Source organism: Mustela nivalis (genome assembly GCF_964662115.1).
Source record: "Mustela nivalis genome assembly, chromosome: 3".
Taxonomy (NCBI): Eukaryota; Metazoa; Chordata; class Mammalia; order Carnivora; family Mustelidae; genus Mustela; species Mustela nivalis.
The window spans coordinates 34,126,170-34,144,703 of NC_139022.1; the positions used below are offsets into that span (position 1 = coordinate 34,126,170).

The following is an 18,534-nucleotide window of genomic DNA, read 5'->3' on the forward strand; positions in this document are numbered from 1 at the left end:
TCCTCATCTCTTAATATAGTCTTTGGCTTAAAATCCAATATATCTGTTCTAAGGATTGCCACCCCATCTTTATTTTGATGTCCAATAGCATGGTAAATGGTTTTCCACCCCCTCACTTTAAATCTGGAGGTGTCTTTGGGTCTAAAAATGACTTTCTTACAGACATCACGTCAGTGGGTTTTGTTTTTTTATCCATTAGGATACGCTCTGTCTTTTGATTGGGACATTTAGCCCATTTGCATTCAGGTTAACAACTGAAAGATATAAATTTAGTGCCAATGTATAGCCTGTAAGGTGACTATTACTGTATATAGTCTCTGTTCTTTTCTGGTCTGTTGTTTAGGCACTCTCTTTGCTTAAAGGCCCCCTTTCAATATTTCCTGTAGGGCTGGTTTGGTATTTGTAAATTCTTTTAGTTTTTGTTCTGTAAGCTTTTTATTTCTCCTTCTATTTTCAATGACAGGCAAGCTGGATATAGTATTCTTGGCTGCCTATTTTTCTCATTTAGCGCTCTGCATATATCATGTCAGTCCTTTTTGGTCTTCCAGGTCTCTGTGGATAGGTGGATAGGTCTTCTTGCAATCTAATAGTTCTACTGTTGTATTCACAGACCTCTTGTCCCAAGCTGCTTTCAGAATTTTCTCTTTGTCACTGAGACTTGTAAGTTTTACTATTAGATGACAGGGTGTGGACCTATTTTTATTGTTTTGGGGGGATTTGTCTGTGCCTCCTGGATTTTGATGCTTAATCCCTTTGCCAAATTAGGTAAATTCTCTGCTGTAATTTATTCCAATATACCTTCTGACCCTCTCTTTCTTTCTTTTTCTTCTGGGATCCCAATTGTTCTAATATTGTTTTGTCTTATGGTATCACTTATCTCTTGAATTCTCCCCTCATGGTACAGTAGTTGTTTGTTTCTCTTTTTCTCAGCTTTATTCTCCATCATTTGGTCTTCTGTATCACTGATTCTTTCTTCTGTTTTATTCATCCTAGGAGTAAGAGCCTCCATTTTTTTATTGCACCTCAGTAATAGCTTTTTGTAAAAAATTTATTTTCAGCATAACAGTATTCATTATTTTTGCACCACACCCAGTGCTCCATGCAATCCGTGCCCTCTATAATACCCACCACCTGGTACCCCAACCTCCCCCCCCCCAACTTCAACCCCCTCAGATGTTTTTCAGAGTCCATAGTCTCTCATGGTTCACCTCCCCTTCCAATTCCCCCAACTCCCTCCTCCTCTCTAACTCCCCATGTCCTCCATGCTATTCCTTTTGTCCTTTTTTTTTTTTTTTGAGGTTTTTCCACCTTGTCATTTTATCCAGATAAGAATAGATGAATGAGAGGGGCACCTGGGTGGCTCAGTGGGTTAAGCCGCTGCCTTCGGCTCAGGTCATAATCTCAGGTCCTGGGATCGAGTCCCACATCGGGCTCTCTGCTCGGCAGGGAGCCTGCTTCCTCCTCTCTCTCTGCCTGCCTCTCTGCCTACTTGTGATCTCTCTCTGTCAAATAAATAAATAAAATCTTTAAAAAAAAAAAAGAATAGATGAATGAGAGAACAAAATGCTAAAAGGGTAGCAACAACACCAGAAAAATATACACTAACCAAATCAGAGGAGACACGAAACTGGGGGGAGACGAAAGGAGGAAAAAATAATATATATATACTGGTGATTAGAACAGGACCACACACTTGATTTTGGGTGTATTTTGGTCTGTTAGAAGAAACTGCCTTCTAAAATTTTAAAGACAGAAAAACTTTTATATATACAAAAATAAAGGTAAACATGATGAAGGGTTGAATATGATTATAAAGATGAAAATTTAAAAAGATTCTAAGAAAGGAATTGATAAGAAGTTGGTTGAAAAAAAAGGGGGGGGGAAGAATGTGATCAGAAGATGAGACTAGAAGAAAGCTATGCACTAGATTTAGGGTATATTTAAATCTGTTAGAAGAAACTGTATCCCAAAATTTTAAATAAAGAGAAACCTATATGTATAGAAAAAGTAAGGTTAAATACAATGAAGGGATAGAATATGACTATAACAATGAAAACTAAAAGATTTTAAAAAAAGGTATTGATAAGATAAAATAGTTTAAAAAATGTTAAAATAAGAAAGAGGAAAAATTTAAAAAATAGAATAAGAAAAAAATAAAATTTAAAAAATTTAACTTGGAAAGACTAAGGAATCATGGGGGAAAAGCCCTGAATTCTATGTGCTGTATTCTGGTAGCTCCTATGTTCCGTAGTTTTCATTGATCTGTGAACTTGGTCTTGGCTGGGTGTTCTTACTGATCTTCTGGGGAGGGGCCTGTTGCTATGATTCTCAGATGTCTTTGTCTGAGGCAGAACTGTGGGGCCCTTGCCAGGGGTCGGGCTAAGTAATCTGTGCAGGGTCGCTTTTGGGAGCTTTTGTTCCCTAAACACTTTCCATAGAGCTGGGGAGCATGGGAATGAAGATGGCGGCCTCCCAGTCTCCACGTGGAGGAGCCAAGAGCTCAGGGCAGAGCTCCTCAATGCGTCCTCGGAGAATAGCAGTCACTCCCTCCCTTCTCCCTGGTCTCTGGCTGCGCTCCGAGCTCACCCGGTCTGTGACCAAGCACTTTTATATCTGTTGCGCGGCCCCGTTTGGAGTCTCCAAATCCAGCAAATTCCTGCTGGGCTCCCCTTGCTCCTCTCAGAGAGGAAGGTGAGTCTCCTGGATCTGCCACTTGTGGGGTCCCTGCTTGAAAACAGTGCTGTGACTGTGTCTCAGATCACGGTTTATGGGAACCCTGAGCTCAGAGCCCCCTCCTCAGCTCTGTCTCTGCAGCTGGTTTCCCTGCTCTGATACCTGGGAACTCTGCTGCACTCAGACACCCCCGGTCTTTCTGTGCCCCTGAGGGACCTGAGACCACACTGTTTCTGTAAGGGCTCTGCCCCTGCTTAGTCTCTGGAGTGACGTCCCTCGGTGGAGCAGACTTATAAAAGTTCAGATTTTGTGCTTCCCTGCTCCACTGCTTGCCGGGAGTCGGCCCTACCCGCCACGGTCTGTCTTCCCATCCGGTTGGCTTCCCTTCTCCGCAGGTCCCATCTTCCCGAAAGTCGTCTCTTTTCTGTTCCTACACTTACTGCTCTTCTTCCCTTCAATCTCCTGTTGAGTTTGTAGGTGTTCAGAATGGTTTGATAACTATCTAGCTGAACTCCTGCAACCAGATATCTCGGTGTTCTCCTACTCTGCCATCTTGCTCCTGCCCTGAGCATTGATCAGTTCTATCAATTGACCGTTGGGTTGTTTTCAGCTGGTGTGTCTAAATTTAAAGCAGCCTTATCATGTAGTCATATGCAATCTTAAATCTTGATGATGTCGTTTTGTGGACATAGGTGTTCATTACTGTTGGGTAAGCAGGAGTGGAAATAATGGATCACAAAGTAGGTACGCTTTTAAAGTTAGAAGAAATGACCTCATAGTTTTCCATGGTCATTTATACATTTTATAGTCCCATCAGTAGAGTAGGGAGGTGTATTTTTTTTCATTCTCATCAGTGTTTGGTGTTGTCAGTCTCCTCAAGTTTAGCTGGTTAGAGTCATAAAGTCTATATGCCTATAGTTTTCATTTGCACTAGTAATATTGGGTTCCATTTCTTCATAAGGTAGACTGCAGTGATAGGCTTTGGGAGAAAGACCAGAGAGGTAAAGGGCCATGCTGATTATATACCGAAGGCACAGATTATTAACATGACTCAGCATGGTAATGTTAGCCCTGAGAACCTGGCTTGAGGGACTTTGGCAGGTTTCTCTACTGGAATGTTACTCTTTATTCCTTACCATACTCATTAGAAGAAAGTTACCATGTGTAATCCGCACTTCAAGGAGCATAAACTCATGCTCCTCTTCCTTAAGGGCAGAGTAGCTACATAAATTATTTGGAATTTTCTGCACAGGTGCTTAGTTGATTATTTATTTATTTATTTATTTATTTATTTTGGCTCATATTATTTTACCTTAAGACATTGGGCACTTCTTCAGCTGTCTCCTGTGTTCTTTTGACATACTTCCGTCATGTGCTGTTCTTTGTTGCTGTTGTTAATTATTTTTTTGGCATTCTTTATTCCTTATTCCTTACTCTCTGCACTGTATGATACTAAAGGTTCATCTGGTATGTTTCTAGCTCTACCTCTTGAGTCCACCATTGCTCCATGGAGCCCTGTTTCCCTTTATTGGAGAGAATAATTGCAAACTAAGATCTGGGATTTAGTTAAATTGTGGCTCTGGGGGTGTCATTGGTTCCATGTTTCCTTAGCTGATCAAGCAATAAGATATATGTTTCTGAACCCCTACATATATACAGGTCTAGATCTAGATATCCATCTACACCTGTATTAAGCTAAATGTGTGTTACTATAGATGTATCCAGCTCTAATCCACTACCATGTGGACTGTTCCTGGCTTTTCTGTAACCTCCCACTCCAGCAGTGGGAAGCCTGCCTCCCGCCACCAGCCATACATTTATGCAATTTTTGGATTCCAGGATGTATGAATAGTGGTTTCAGCATTGTTTCTCTCTATCACTAGACTAGGGGACAGTGCTGGTATGTAATACCTTTTGCCTTTGTCTTGCAACCTCTACTCACTTCCAAAGTTACTACTTAGATCTTTGCCTTCTTCCCTAACCTCCTCAGTTTGACACCTTTGTAAAACAGAATCTTTTATCAAAATCTGCATTCCATTCTGGGATTCCCTGAATACCTAGAGAATTTTTTAAAGTTTGCATACCTTAAAATTGACTTTCTCCTCGAAAGTTCTATGGGTTTTGACAAATGCATAATGGTAAGTACACATTATTATGATATGATACAGAATAGTTTACCACACTAAAAAAATCTCTTTTGCTTCATTTATACCCTTCCTTAGATCTCCAGTGATCATTGATGTATTTATTGATTCATACTTTTGTGTTTGTGATAATGTCATAAAAATGAAATTTTACAGTTTGTAGCTTCTTAAGGCTTATTTCTCATCAATATGCATTTAAGAATCATCCATCTTTTTGGGGCACCTGGCTGGCTCAGTTGGTAGAGCATGCAACTCTTGGTCTCGGGGTTGTAAGTTCAAGCCCCGTGTTGGGTGTAGAGATTACTTAAAAAAAAAAAAATCTTAAAAAAGAAAAAAAGAATAATACATGTTTTTGAGTGGCTTGGTTACTCCTCCCCCCTTTTATTATTTTTTTTAACAGATTTTATTTATTTATTTTAGAGAGACAATGTGAACAGGGGGAAGGACAGAGAGTGAAACCCAAGAAGAACTCCATGCTGAGTGCAGAGCCTGATGCAGGCCTTGATCTCCTGACACTGAGATCATCACCTGAGCCAAAATCAAGAGTCGTATGCTTAATCAGCTGAGCCACCCAGGCACCACTTGCTATCTCCTTTTTGTGTGTCATTCAGTATTGTGTGTCAGTGAACAGTAAACCATGACATGGATATATCACAACTTAAATATTCACCTGCTGAAGAACATTTTATTTGCTTCCAATTTTGCGCAATTATGAATACAGCTTCTTTGAACATATGCATGCAAATGTTGTGTGGACACAAGTTTTCAAATCAATTGGGTAAATATTTAGGAGTGTGTTGCTGGATCATATGGTAAGACTATGTTCGCCTAGGGAAGAAACTGCCAAACTGTCTTCCATTGTGGTTGTACCATTTTGCGTTCCTGCCAGTGATGAAGGAGAGAATTCCCACTACTCCGCAAACACTTCTTGTTGCCAGCATTTAGTATTCTCAGTGTTCTGAATTTTAAACATTTTAATAGGTAGTTGCATCTTGTTTTCGTTTGCACATTTCCTAATGACAAATGCCCTAATGTGGCTTTTTTTATGCACTTTATCTTCTGAATGTCTTCTTCATTTATTTTTCTGTTTTTCAGCTGGGTTGTTAGTTTTCTCATGGTTGAGTTTTGAGAGTCTTTGTGTATTTTGGATACAGATCCTTTATCAGATAGGTCTTTTGCAAATATTTTGTCTCAGCCTGTGGCTTATCCCTTCATTTTCTTTACACTGTTTATTCAGAGCGGAGGCTTTTAATTTTAATAGAAATGAACAGCAGCTCTTTTCTTTTTGGATTAAAGTTTTGGTGTCACATCTAATCACCAAATCCAATGTCATGTAGATGTTCTTCCATGTTTTTTCTGTAAGTTTGATGTTTTTGCTTTTTATATTTAGGTCTGTGGCTCATTTGGAGTTAATTTTTATGTACAGGGCAAAGTGCTTAAGTTCAGTCTTTTGTGTATGGGAGTTCAAGTATTTCAGCACCATCTGTTGGAAACGCTATCCTTTCTCCACTGGATTGCCTTTGTTCCTTTGTCAAGAAGCAAGTTGACATTTGTATGTGTCTCTTTCTGGGCTCTTTATTCTGTGCTGTTAGTCTGTATTCCATTGGTCAATACCATGCTGTCTCGACCACTGTAGCTTTATAGTAGAACTTCAAATAGGATAATAGTAGTCATCCAACTTTGATCTTCAGTGTTCTATTGGATAGTCTAGGTCTTTGCCTTTCCATACAAATTCTAGAATCAATTTGTTGACAGCTACAAAATAGCTTGCTGTGGTTTCGGCTGGTATTCTGTCAAATCTGTTGATCAATTTTGGAGGAATTAATATCTTTCTTATAAGATTTTATTTATTTCTCAAAGAGAGAGAGAGAGAGAGAGAGACTGAGAGTGCAGCAGGCAGAGAGAGAAGCAGGCTTCCCACTGAGCAGAGAGCCCAATGCAGAACTCGATGCCAGGATCCTGAGATCATGACCTGAGCTGAAGGCAGACGCTTCACCGACTGAGCCACCCAGGCGCGTCCCCGGAAGAATTAATATCTTAATGATACCGAGTCTTCCAGCATGAACATGAAATAGTTCTCTGTTTATTTTACTTTGGCTTTGTTTTCTCTCCTCAGTGTTTTGCATTTTCTGCATATATGTCTTGTACATACTTGTTTAATCTGAGAATTATAACAAATGTCTCCAAGAGCCAAACAAAAATGGATTAGGGATTGTCCTGCTTTCCTTTGCATCCAGCTTTTTATGGTCCCACTTTTGAAAGATGTATTTGCATTTGAAATATTTCGTGTTTTAGTGCTATTTAGAAAATGCTGTGCATACGTAAGAATGAGAAGCAACCTTTAGTCTCAGGGATTCAAGATTGGTGGAAAGAACGTTGAGCTGGAGAGTGAGTGCCCCAGAAATAGGCTGTAGACATTGACCTACAAATAAGAGATGTCTGGCAAGGCAGGATTTTGTAGGGTTTTTTTTTCTTCTTTCCCAAGAAGAACTAAAAATCCTAATGTCTTTTTTTCAAATGTGAAATAACCCTATTTTTAAATTTTGGTGATTAGTCAAAACAAACAAACAAACACTGTCAATCCAACTCAGGGAGAGAAACACAGTGAATTTGGTGACTATATGAATTCCATAGGCCACCAGTTTGTGTCTCTTAATGTTTATTGATGTTTATTAATACGGAAACAGAGGCCCGAATAGGGAAGACTAAGCATTTGCTCAGGGGTTCACAGGTAGTTAAAAATCAGACATATTCCTGATTTCCGGATGACAATTTGTTTTTTCCCATTACCCTAGGCTTTTACCTGGGTAAGTATGCCAATTGTCTCCTGTGTAGTGGGAACGAGTTTGAGCTTTAAGCTCACCAGCTAAAATGTAATTTTAATAACTAGTATATCAGTCATTTATTGCTTCATAACCTATTGCCATAAACTGAGCACCTTCACACAACTCAACGTTTATCATCTCACTTTCTGTGGATTGGGAATCTGGGGATGAGTGAGCTCTGAGGGTCTCCCACTGGGCTCAGTCAAGGTGTTAGTCAGGTGGGGGTCTCATGTGATTCCTGTATTACCGGGCTGGGAGGGCCCTGTTTCATAGGCCATGTGGTTGCCGGCAGGATTCCATTCTTTGTGGGCTCTTGGACTGAGGGCCTTACCTCCTTGGCTGATGGCTGCCCTCTTTTCATCATGGCCGCCGCTCCAGAAGGCAGCTAATTTAATCAAAGCCAGGAATGGAGAGAGTCCGTGGAGAAACTCTTCTAGCAGGAAGTGTTATAAGCTTAGGTAACAGAATCAAGGAAGTGACTTCTCATCAACTTGGTCTTATCCTTTTGCCTAGCCACAAATCACAGGCCCTGCCAACACTCCAGGAAACAGGGGCAGGTATTACACAAGGATATGAATATCCAGGGGTGGGGATTATTGGGGCCATCCTAGAGTCTTTCCATCACAACTAGTTTCAGAAATGATTATATCCCTTCTCCAGGCATGCACAGCGTTTCTGTCTTAGCCAGAGGGCCCTAATGGTCTCAGAGCATATGATCAAAGGAACACAAGGGGGTAGGGCCTAGGGAGGAACCAGGGTTTGTGATTAGACTTGCACATCCATGTAGAGCAAAGACTCTTAAGTAGAAGGGTTTGAATAACACACAATCAACTTAAAACCATCCAGGGTATCCAAAAATGGGTCTCTTTTATGCCCCAGTAGGAACAGAGGACAAAGATATAGAATCCAGGCCAATGAAGCAGATGTTCACCAGCTGGGGCCCGTCAGCAGGTGGCAGGTGTCTATAGAGGGCTAGGGGATCTCTAGCAGCCATTCAGTTTCTGAGAGGAACTTGCAAGAACACAAGCAAGGAGCCAATACGCGACAGGATCACGTAATAAAAACATCTAAGGAGTAGCAACTGTGCACAAATAATTAGAACTGGGTCAAAAATTGTAAGAGAGGTCTTGGATGAAGAAACAGATCTCAGGGGACGCCTGGGTGGCTCAGTTGGTTAAGCGGCTGCCTTTGGCTCAAGTCATGATCCCAGCATTCTGGGATCGAGTCCCACATCGGGCTCCTTGCAGGGAGTCTGCTTCTCCCTCTGCCTCTGCCTGCCATTCTGTCTGCCTGTGCGTGCTCTCTCGCCCTCTCTCTCTGACAAATAAATAAAAAAATCTATTAAAAAAAAAAAAAAAGAAACAGATCTCAGGCCTCAAGTACAAGGTCATGACCTGGTCAGATGAATCCCAGAGCAGTTAAGGTTCTGAACTTGCATTTCTCTCGCCTTGGGACAGGAAGAAAGCTAGGGACCGAGATGGAGTGAAACCTGCAGGTCTGAGGAGAGGGGGCCCTCGCAACAGAAAACGTTGTAGGATCTTTTTCGGGTGACTCCTCCAAGGCCTCCAGGAACATGGCAAAGAAGTGGCTTCCCGTCCAGCTTGCTTTCTTCCCCCCTCTCTTTGGCACACTAACTCCAGGGCCCCATGAAACACATTTCCCTTCAGTTCCCAAGGGCATTTTTATTTTACGCTTCCTTTCCAATCATGACATAAGAGGGCTCCTGTCTGAGAATTAGAATTTCAAATATCCCGGGAGAGGGAGAAGAAGTTACATAGGAAAGTGATACTCTGTATCTCTTTCTCTCTGGATCCTACCTACGGCTAGTTACTTGTCCTTCAAGGAAAGATCATCTGTCCATCTGAACCATTGTTTGTGGGGAACACCTATGGTGCTCTGAACCGTATTAGTGCTGGAATAAAACTGTGAGGAAAAAATGCATATTCTGCCTTCAAGATTGGTCTAGTGAAGGGCCAGACATACCAGTTACTCACCCACACTTGTGACTATTGGGCTCGAGTTAGGGCACAGAAAATGGAAGACGTGACTTCCTAGGCATGGGTCCTTACAGAAGAATGGCCTGTGGTCATGAGTACCATTTTCTTCTGGGTTGAGGAGTTCATTGTTTTTCCTAAAACATCATTGAGATTAAAGGGACATACTTGAAATTAGAAGTCCACTTTGGGGGCGCCTGGGTGGCTCATTTGGCTAAACATAAACAGCTGCCTTCAGCTCAGGTCATGATCTCAGGGTCCTGGGACTGAGCCCCGTGTCGGGCTCTCTGCTCGGCGGCATGTCTCCTTCTCCTCCTCTCCCCACCCCTCCTCTCTCACACACTCTCTCAAATAAGTAAATCTTTATTAAAAAAAAAAAAAAACAACAAAACATTTTGACTGCACAGTCCAGAATGGATTGAAGAGTGAGCAAGAGAAGGTTCGGGGGGAGCAGGAGCATAGATATTGCTGTAAAAGGTAATATAGTCTGGCCTAGGGTGGTGCTCCTGGAAATGCAGAAAGTAAATTTTAATGATACTTTTGGAAGTATAAGTCAGCAGGCCTGAGGCAGGCAGCCACTTTCTGGCTTGCACACAGCTGGGTGGACGGTAGTTCGAGTCCCTGAAATGGGTAAGGCTGGGGGAGACACATGTTTTAGGGAAGGAGAATTTTAGAGTAGGTCAGGAGTTGAAATTCAGATTTGTGCATTTCAAGAGGTATTGGAAATATTCAAGGAGAATGTCAGGTGGGCATTGCCAGATAGTTCTAGAACACAGACTAAAAGGAGAAGCTATTGGTAATTCTGATAGTACTTGGATAATATCACCCAGAGAAAGGCATAGAATGAGAAGTAAAGGGGAATAACAAAAAGAAATAAAAGGACCCGAATACCACCTATGCTTTAAAAAGTCTTCTGGGTCATGGCACCTGGGTGGCTCAGTTGGTTAGTGGCTGCCTTTGGTTAAGACCATGATCCTGGGGTCTTGGGATTGAGCGCCACATCCGGCTCCCTGCTCAGCGGGGAGTCTGTTTCTCCCTCTCTCTCTCTGCCAGCTGCTCCCCCTGCTTGTGCTGTCTCTCTCTCTAATAAATAAATAAAATCTTCAAAAACGGACTGGGCTCCAGGGGCTTTGGCAAAAACGCAACTGATCTAATTTGATTTATTTTCCCCCGCCAATTTTTTGTAGTGTCTTTGGGCCTGAAACATTTCTCTGGGGATAATCTCTTAAGTTTATAAACTGAGTAAAGCTCTCCCAAAGGACTGTAGGTGTAAAGAGGATTTTTTCTATTATGAGCCCAATTAAAAGATGAAAATTTATATAAGCTCATGGGCGGAGAAAGAGGAAATGTCTATATTGTGTTTTATTTTTCAGGCTGAATTAAAATAACTTCTGTAAAGATGAACAACACATGGAAGTGAGGCTGTATTACTTCAAAATCGGTAGGTCTGCCCAGGGTAAGGGTGTTTCTCTCCAACCCCTCAGTTCAGAGAAAGTAATTCCTCCTGGTGGGTCATTGTTTTGCACCTGGAAACCTGAAAGGCAGAGATGAGTTTGTTAGTTTTAGTCTCAATAGTTTAATGTTTTGACATGAAATTCAGATAGGAGCTTACCAAGGATGGAGAAGGAATCCGGACTCAGAGAGCAGAAAGGAACCTTATGAAATGGTGGGAAGCAGCTCTCTTTGGCATGTATTTTGTCTTATTTTATTTTTTATGATTTTACATTTTTTATTGATGTATGGTTGACATACAATGTTACATCAATTTCGGGTGTACAACAGAGGGATTCTGCAAGTCCATATATGTTATGCTGTGCTCAGTCGTCATTGACTATATTCTCTATGCCAGACCTTTGATCATCGTGATTTACTCATTCCATACCTGGAAGCCTGCATCTCCCACTCCCCTTCACACATTTTGCCTAACTCTACCATCCTCCTCTCCGGCAACCCTACCCGTTTGTTCTTTGTGTTTGTGGGTCTGTTTCTGCTTTGTTTTGTTTCTTACATTTCACATACAAATGAACTCCTATCATATTTGTCTTTCTCTGACTTATTTCACTTGGCATAATACCCTCTAGGTCCATCCATGTTGTGGCAAATGGCAAGATCTCACTCTTTTTTTAATGGCTGAATAATATTTCATCATATATATATATATGAAAATGGGATATATATATACCCCATTTTCTTTATCCATTTATCTATTGATGGGCACTGGGGGTGCTTCCATATCTTGGCTCTTGTAAATAAACCTGCTATAAACAGAGGGGTGCACATAACTTTTAAAATTGGAGTTTTTGTTTTCTTTGGGTAAATACCCAGTAGTGGAATTACTAGATTGTATGGTACTTCTCTTTTTAACTAGTTTAACTAATTTCACTAATCACTTAAAAGATTTTTTAAAACTTGAAAAAAGTTTTGCTTTCTCACCTTTAAAGATCTCTAGATAGGACTATTTTATTACCCTTATTTGGGAGATTTTCAGTCTGATCTTTCTGAAGTTCCTATGTCAAGTCCAGTTCTTTCTGACAATACACTGAGACCATTCTGAAATCAGACTTACTGGCAGATGTCTAGAGTCTTTCATATAACAATTACTCACATACGCGAGAAGATTAGTGAAGTCAGGCCTTAACCTCATCATCCAAGTTAAAATCACCGATGAAAGGAGCAGTTGCCATTCCATAGTTAGTGTGGGGATGTTAGGAGAAGGAAGGGAAAAACGAAGGGGGGAAGTCAGAGGAGGAGATGAACCATGACAGACGTGGACTCCGGGAAACAGACTGAAGGCTTCAGAGGGGAGGGGGATGGGGAGATGGGTGAGACTGGTGATGGGCATTAAGAGGGCATGGATTGCATGGTGTTATATGCAAGCAATGAATCATGGAACACTGCATCAGAAATTAATGATGGACCATATGGTGATTAACATAACCATAAATTATATAAAAAAGCAAAAATGAAAGGTACTGTGGACAATTGGTGAGAATCACAACTAGCCCAAAAGCCCCCTTTCCAAAGCTTGGATAAATATTTTTATTCTTCTAGTTTCTGTATTAACTGTTGAGATTAGAAGTAGACATGCAGGAGGATGGTTCTGTATGTAAAAAGCTAAATGAATGCAGATTCCTTTTGTTGCTTTGGACTACATTGGTAGAACTCATTTGCTCACTTAACAAATGCTTATCCAGTCCCTAGTCTGTGCCAGGCACTGTTAAAAGTTCTAGGGATATAGCTGAGAATGTAAAATAAAGAATTGCCTGGAAACATCACAGTTCCAAACTTCAAGCTCTTTTACAAAGCTGAAGTAATCAAGACAGTGTGGTATTGGCACAAAAATAGACACATAGATCGGTAGAGCAGGATAGACAACCCAGAAATAAACCCACAACTATATGGCCAGTTAACCTTCAACAAAGCAGCAAAAAATACACAATGAGAAAAGGACAATCTCTTCAACAAATTGTGTCAGGAAAACTGGGCATCTCCATGCAAAAGAATGAAATTGAACCACTTTCTTATACCACACACGAAAATAAACTCAAAATGGATTAAGGACCTAAATGTGACACCTGAAACCATTAAAATCCTAGAAGAAAAACACTAGCAGCAACCTCTTCGACAACAACCATAGCAATGTTTTTCTTGGTACGTTTCCTGAGGCAAGAGAAACAAAAGCAAAAATAAACTATTGGGACTCCATTAAAATAAAAAGCTTCTGGTGGTGGGTATTAAGGAGGGCATGTGTTGCATGGAGCACTGGACGTGGTGCATAAACAATGAATTCTGGAACACTGAAAAGAAAGAAAATAAAAAAAAAAAGCTGTGCAGCAAAGAAAACTATCAACAAAATTAAAGGCAACCTGCTGAATGGGAGAAGGTATTTGCAAATGATCTGATAATGGGTCAGGATCCAAAATACATAAAGAACTTCTATAACTCAACATCAAAAAAGATCCCAATTAAAGAATGGGCAGAACACATGAAGAGGCATTTCTCCAAAGAAGATATCCAGCTGCCCAACAGACACAAGAAAAGATGTTCACATCACTCATCAGGGAAATATAAATCAAAGCCACAATGAGATACCACCTCGCACCTGTCAGAATGGCTAAAATCAACAACATAGAAACAGCAGGTGTTGGTGAGGATGTGGAGAAAAAGGAACACTTGTGCACTCTTGGGAGGAATGCAAACTGTTGCAGCCACTGTGGAAAACAGTATCGAGGGTCCTCAGAAAGTTAAAAATAGAGCTACCCTACAATGCAGCAATCACACTACTGGATATATACCCAAAGAATACAGAAACTATCATTTGAAAGGATACATGGATCCCTATGTTTATGGCAGCATTATCTGTAAGAGCCAAATTACAAAAGCAGCCCCAGTGTATGGAATGGATAAAGACTTTATCCACATAATGGAATATTACTCAGCCATAAAAAGAGTGAAATCTTGCCATTTGCAATGATATGAATCGATCTAGAGGTATAATGCTAGGCTAAATAAGTCAGTCAGAGAAAGATATACCACATGATTTCACTCGTATGTGGAATTTAAGAAACAAAACAAATGAAAAAAGGGAAAACAGACAAACTGAAAAACAGACTCTTAACTCTAGAGAACAAACTGATGGTTACCAGAGGGGGTGGGGGGGGGAATGGGTGAAACAGGTGATGGAGATTAAGGAGGGCCCTTATAATGAGCACCTGCTATTGTAGGGAAGTGTTGAATCACCCTATTGTACGCCTGAAACTAATATCACACTCTGTTAACTAACTGGAATTTAAATAGAAACCTGAAGAAGAAGAAAAAAATAACAGTTCTCCAAATATCATAAATTCAGGAAAAAGAAAACTAAAAGAAACTTGCCTCTCCTCATGGACCATGAATAAAATGGACCAAGGGTATGTATGATTCTGAAATCTAGGTAGGAAGAGGAAGCCAAAACACTGATCATGACAGTGTAATCTACAGCAACCAAAACATTTTGCGAGGTAGTTGGAACAATGTGATAACACTGTATACTGAGTAGCATGGCGAAAATCCACAGTACTGACAACAGCAAATGCTGGTGAGGATGTGGAGCAACAGGAACTCTTGTGCATTGCTGGTAGAAATCCAGAATGGTACAGGCACTTTGGAAGAGAGTTTACAGTTTCTTCCAAAACTAAACATACACATACTGTAACATCTAACAATCACATTTCTTGGTGTTTACCCATATGAACTCAAGTTTTAGTTCACACAAAAACCTGTACATAAATTTTTATCTTCAGAATGGCTAAAATTAATAAGTTAGGAAACGACAGATGCTGGCGAGGATGTGGAGAAAGGGGAACCCTCCTACACTGTTGGTGGGAATGCAAGCTGGTGCAGCCACTCTGGAAAACAGCATGGAGGTTCCTCAAAAAGTTGAAAATAGAGCTACTCTATGACCCAGCAATCGAACTACTGGGTATTAACCCCCAAGATACAAAGGTGGTGATCCGAAGGGGTACGTGCACCTCAGTGTTTATAGCAGCAATGTCCACGATAGCCAAGCTATGAAAAGAGCCCAGATGGCCATCAAATCCTGCCTTTTGCAATGACATGGATGGAGCTGGAGGGAATTATGTGGAGTGAAATACGTCAAATGGAGAAAGACAATTACCATAAGATCTCACTGATGTGTTGAATTTAATAAATAAGGCAGAGGATCATAGGGTGAAAGAGGAAAAAAATGAAACAAGATGAAATCATAGAGGGAGACACACCATAAGAGACTCTTAAACTTAGGGAACAGAGGGTTGCTGGAGGAGAGTGGAAGGGGGATGGAGTAACTGGGTGACGGACATGAAGGAGGGCACGTGATGTAATGAGCTCTGGGTGTTATATAAGACAGATGAATCACAGACCTGTACCCCGGAAACAAATAATCCATTATATGTTAATTTTAAAAACTCACTCATACATTTAGCAGTTTAAAAAATATTTATACGAGCTTTATGCGTATTTGCTAAAATTGGGATGTCCTTCAGTAGATGAATGAATACATGAACAGTGATGCATCCAGACCATGGAATATCATTCATTGCTAAAAAGAAATGCCCTATGAAGCCACGCAGATACACGAAAGAATGTCTGACGCATGCTATTAAGTGAAAGAAGCCAGTCTGAAAAGGCTCTATACTGTATGATCCCAACTATCTGACATTCTTGAAAAGACAAAATTAAGAAGACAGTAAAAAGATCAGTGGTGGCTAAGGGTTATACATTTTATTATATGTTTGTCCGAACCATAGACTATACCCCAGGATTTGGGGGGATGAAAGTGTATTGGTGTAGACTTATTACTGCTAACAGTTCATACTCTGATGTGTGTGGGGGAGGCTGTGTGTGTGGGGACATGACATGTACGGGACATCTCTATACCCTCCGTCCCTCAGTTGTGCTGTGAACTTCTAAGTACTCTGAAAAGTAAGTCTGTAGAAAGGAAAAAGTATGTCTTGGAGAGACTGGACATGGCTTGTTGTTTGGTTAGGATGTTACAGATGAGAGAGAGAGAGAGAGAGAATGAATTACATTGCCCAAATTTCTGTGTTGGCTGACTGGAGTGCTAGTTCCTCATGGCAGTGGGACTAACAGGAAGAGGGAAGAAAAAGAGGACAATGAGGGGAAAGAGAAATTGAAAAGGAAATCAGATTGTCGGTGTAAATTAAAACTACTTCAGAAAAGAAATTTGCAAGGCAACACAGGATTTATGGCTGAATGAGTGACTGGGATTCTGGGTTGGGGGGCACTGATCGCTAAATTCTGTCATAAAGTGTATTTTTTCTCACAGTGGCAGTTGGTGGCATATAGATAAGTAGAAATAGATCGATACGTGCCTGCATTGTTGTCAGCTAATGGAATCTCTGTCATCTCATGGTGTGGAGAAGTTCGAATCCTCCCTCATTCTGGGAATTTCTTTGCTTTGAATCAATTTACTAAAATGTCAGGGTTTCATGAAATTCATTAAACCTAGCGATTATTCCGTATGGTTGGGATTGTAAAATATATGCTTCCAAGCAGCAAAATCTGGACAATGATTTAGATGTTCCTGGAAGCTTTGAAGTTCTCTGTTTGATGCAAACCATCTTTTTCTTGGTTAACCTGCCTTGCAAACATCATTTCAAATACCAGGCATTTATCACCTGCAAAATGGCTTTTAGAATGTTTCAGACTGTGGCTAGTATAAATACAACATATAAATACAACATATTAAAATATACAACATATTAATACAACATATTAACATTCTCTGCTGTGGATTAGCTGTTGGAGACCTTGCCTGAGGCATCTTAGTGGATGAGGTTGATGATAAAGCCCTTGTGAAAATTCTATATGATCATTTACTTGCATGATCTTTTATAGACCGTAACACCAGTGCCAATGTTGGCTTTGTGTACATTGGATTCTTCAGCACGTTGGTACCTGGATTTCCCAAGTTTTGCCATCTTGTATGAATCATGGCAGGCTATCTGTCACTTGAGAAATGCCTATTCTGGGCGATCTAAGGAATAATGGGCACATTGAGAAATAAAAGTTGTCATTAAAAGGGAGAAAGGAGATGGTAGTAGGTTGCCTTTGGTGTATCACCCAGCTAATAGGGCCCACCCTCTCTTTTGGTGTAGGATCCCAGATTGATGAGGAAGGGGCCACCCAATTTTGTGCTAATATAAGCTAGCCCATATGCTCTTGGCAATAGCTCCTTGTTCAGTAGTAGATAAATATGTGGTCGTTAGAGTCTTTTTCTTGATCTTTTGGAATTGGGTTATAAAGGCATATGATAGGTGTTGGCATGAGATCAAGGCGGAAACTACAAAACCTTGGAGCTGTGGGGGCACGGTGTTCTGCCATGTGCTTGAAGAAGTGGAGAAAGCAGGACGCCTGGGTGGCCCAGTCAGTTAAGTGTCTGCCTTTGGCTGGGGACATGATCCTTGTGTCCTGGGTTTGAGTTCTGCATCCAGCTCCCTGCTTAGTGGGGAGCCTGCTTCTCCCTCTGCCTGCTACTCCCCCTGCTTGTACACTCTCTCTCTCTCTGAAGCAAAATCTTAAAAAAAAAAAAAAAAAAAGCATAGGGGAACCTGGGTGGCTCAGTAGGTTAAAGCCTTGCCTTCAGCTCAGGTCATGATCCCAGGGTCCTGGGATCGAGCCCCACATCGGGCTCTCTGCTCAGTGGGGAGCCTGCTTCCTCCTCTCTCTCTGCCTGTCTCTCTGCCTACTTGTGATCTCTGTCTGTCAAATAAATAAATAAATAAAATCTTTAAAAAGAAAAAAGGAAGCAGAGAATACAGATCTGTAGAGATGGGGTAGAAGGCTACAAGGTAGAGAGGAAAAGACATGAACTAAGGGAGAGACTGATTGGTTGCAGCTCCTTCCAGGTGAACTGGCTGTGAAATGCTTACCAGGGAACCAAGGCGGGAAATCCACCCCTCCCCCACCCCCTGCCCCATCTGTGCTGCTTTCCCCCTAAGTTACAAAGAGCAAAGTGAGAAACAGGTACCTTCATGGGGATAACTGGAGGGTCATTGCCAGGGAAAGGGAGAATGAATACAGGGGGGAAAAATGGCTATTCTCTGCAGTCAGAGAGGCAAAGGGAGAATTTTTCAACATTTAGGTGTTTTTTTTTTTTTTAATGTTTCAAGCTTTTTTTTAAGTTCCAGTTAACATAGAGTGTAATATTAGTTTCAATGGTAGAATGGAAGTTGTTGTTTTTTTTTAATCTAACGAAAGTGACCCACAAATTACATGAGGAGTCATTATAGATTAGATGTCTTTAGAATTTTTTATATGGAGAGGATAAAGTAAATTGTTATTTTTTTGAAGTCTTCATTACTATTGATTTTGTGATCGTTTGACCAGGATTAGCTT

General features: G+C 40.8%; 1 protein-coding gene across 6 annotated transcripts in view; it reads left to right on the forward strand.

Annotated features, from left to right (window-relative positions):
• KCNN2 (potassium calcium-activated channel subfamily N member 2) overlaps nt 1-18,534 on the forward strand; it is a 477,186-nt gene that overhangs the window by 64,194 nt on the left and 394,458 nt on the right. For 4 of the 6 annotated variants that reach the window (XM_082723557.1, XM_082723555.1, XM_082723554.1 and 1 more), the window contains one exon: nt 11,010-11,077. The exons of the other annotated variants lie outside the window; for them this stretch is intronic. The gene's annotated coding sequence lies outside the window, so the exon portion shown is untranslated. The remainder of the gene's footprint in view (nt 1-11,009; nt 11,078-18,534) is intronic. 6 annotated transcript variants of the gene reach the window in all.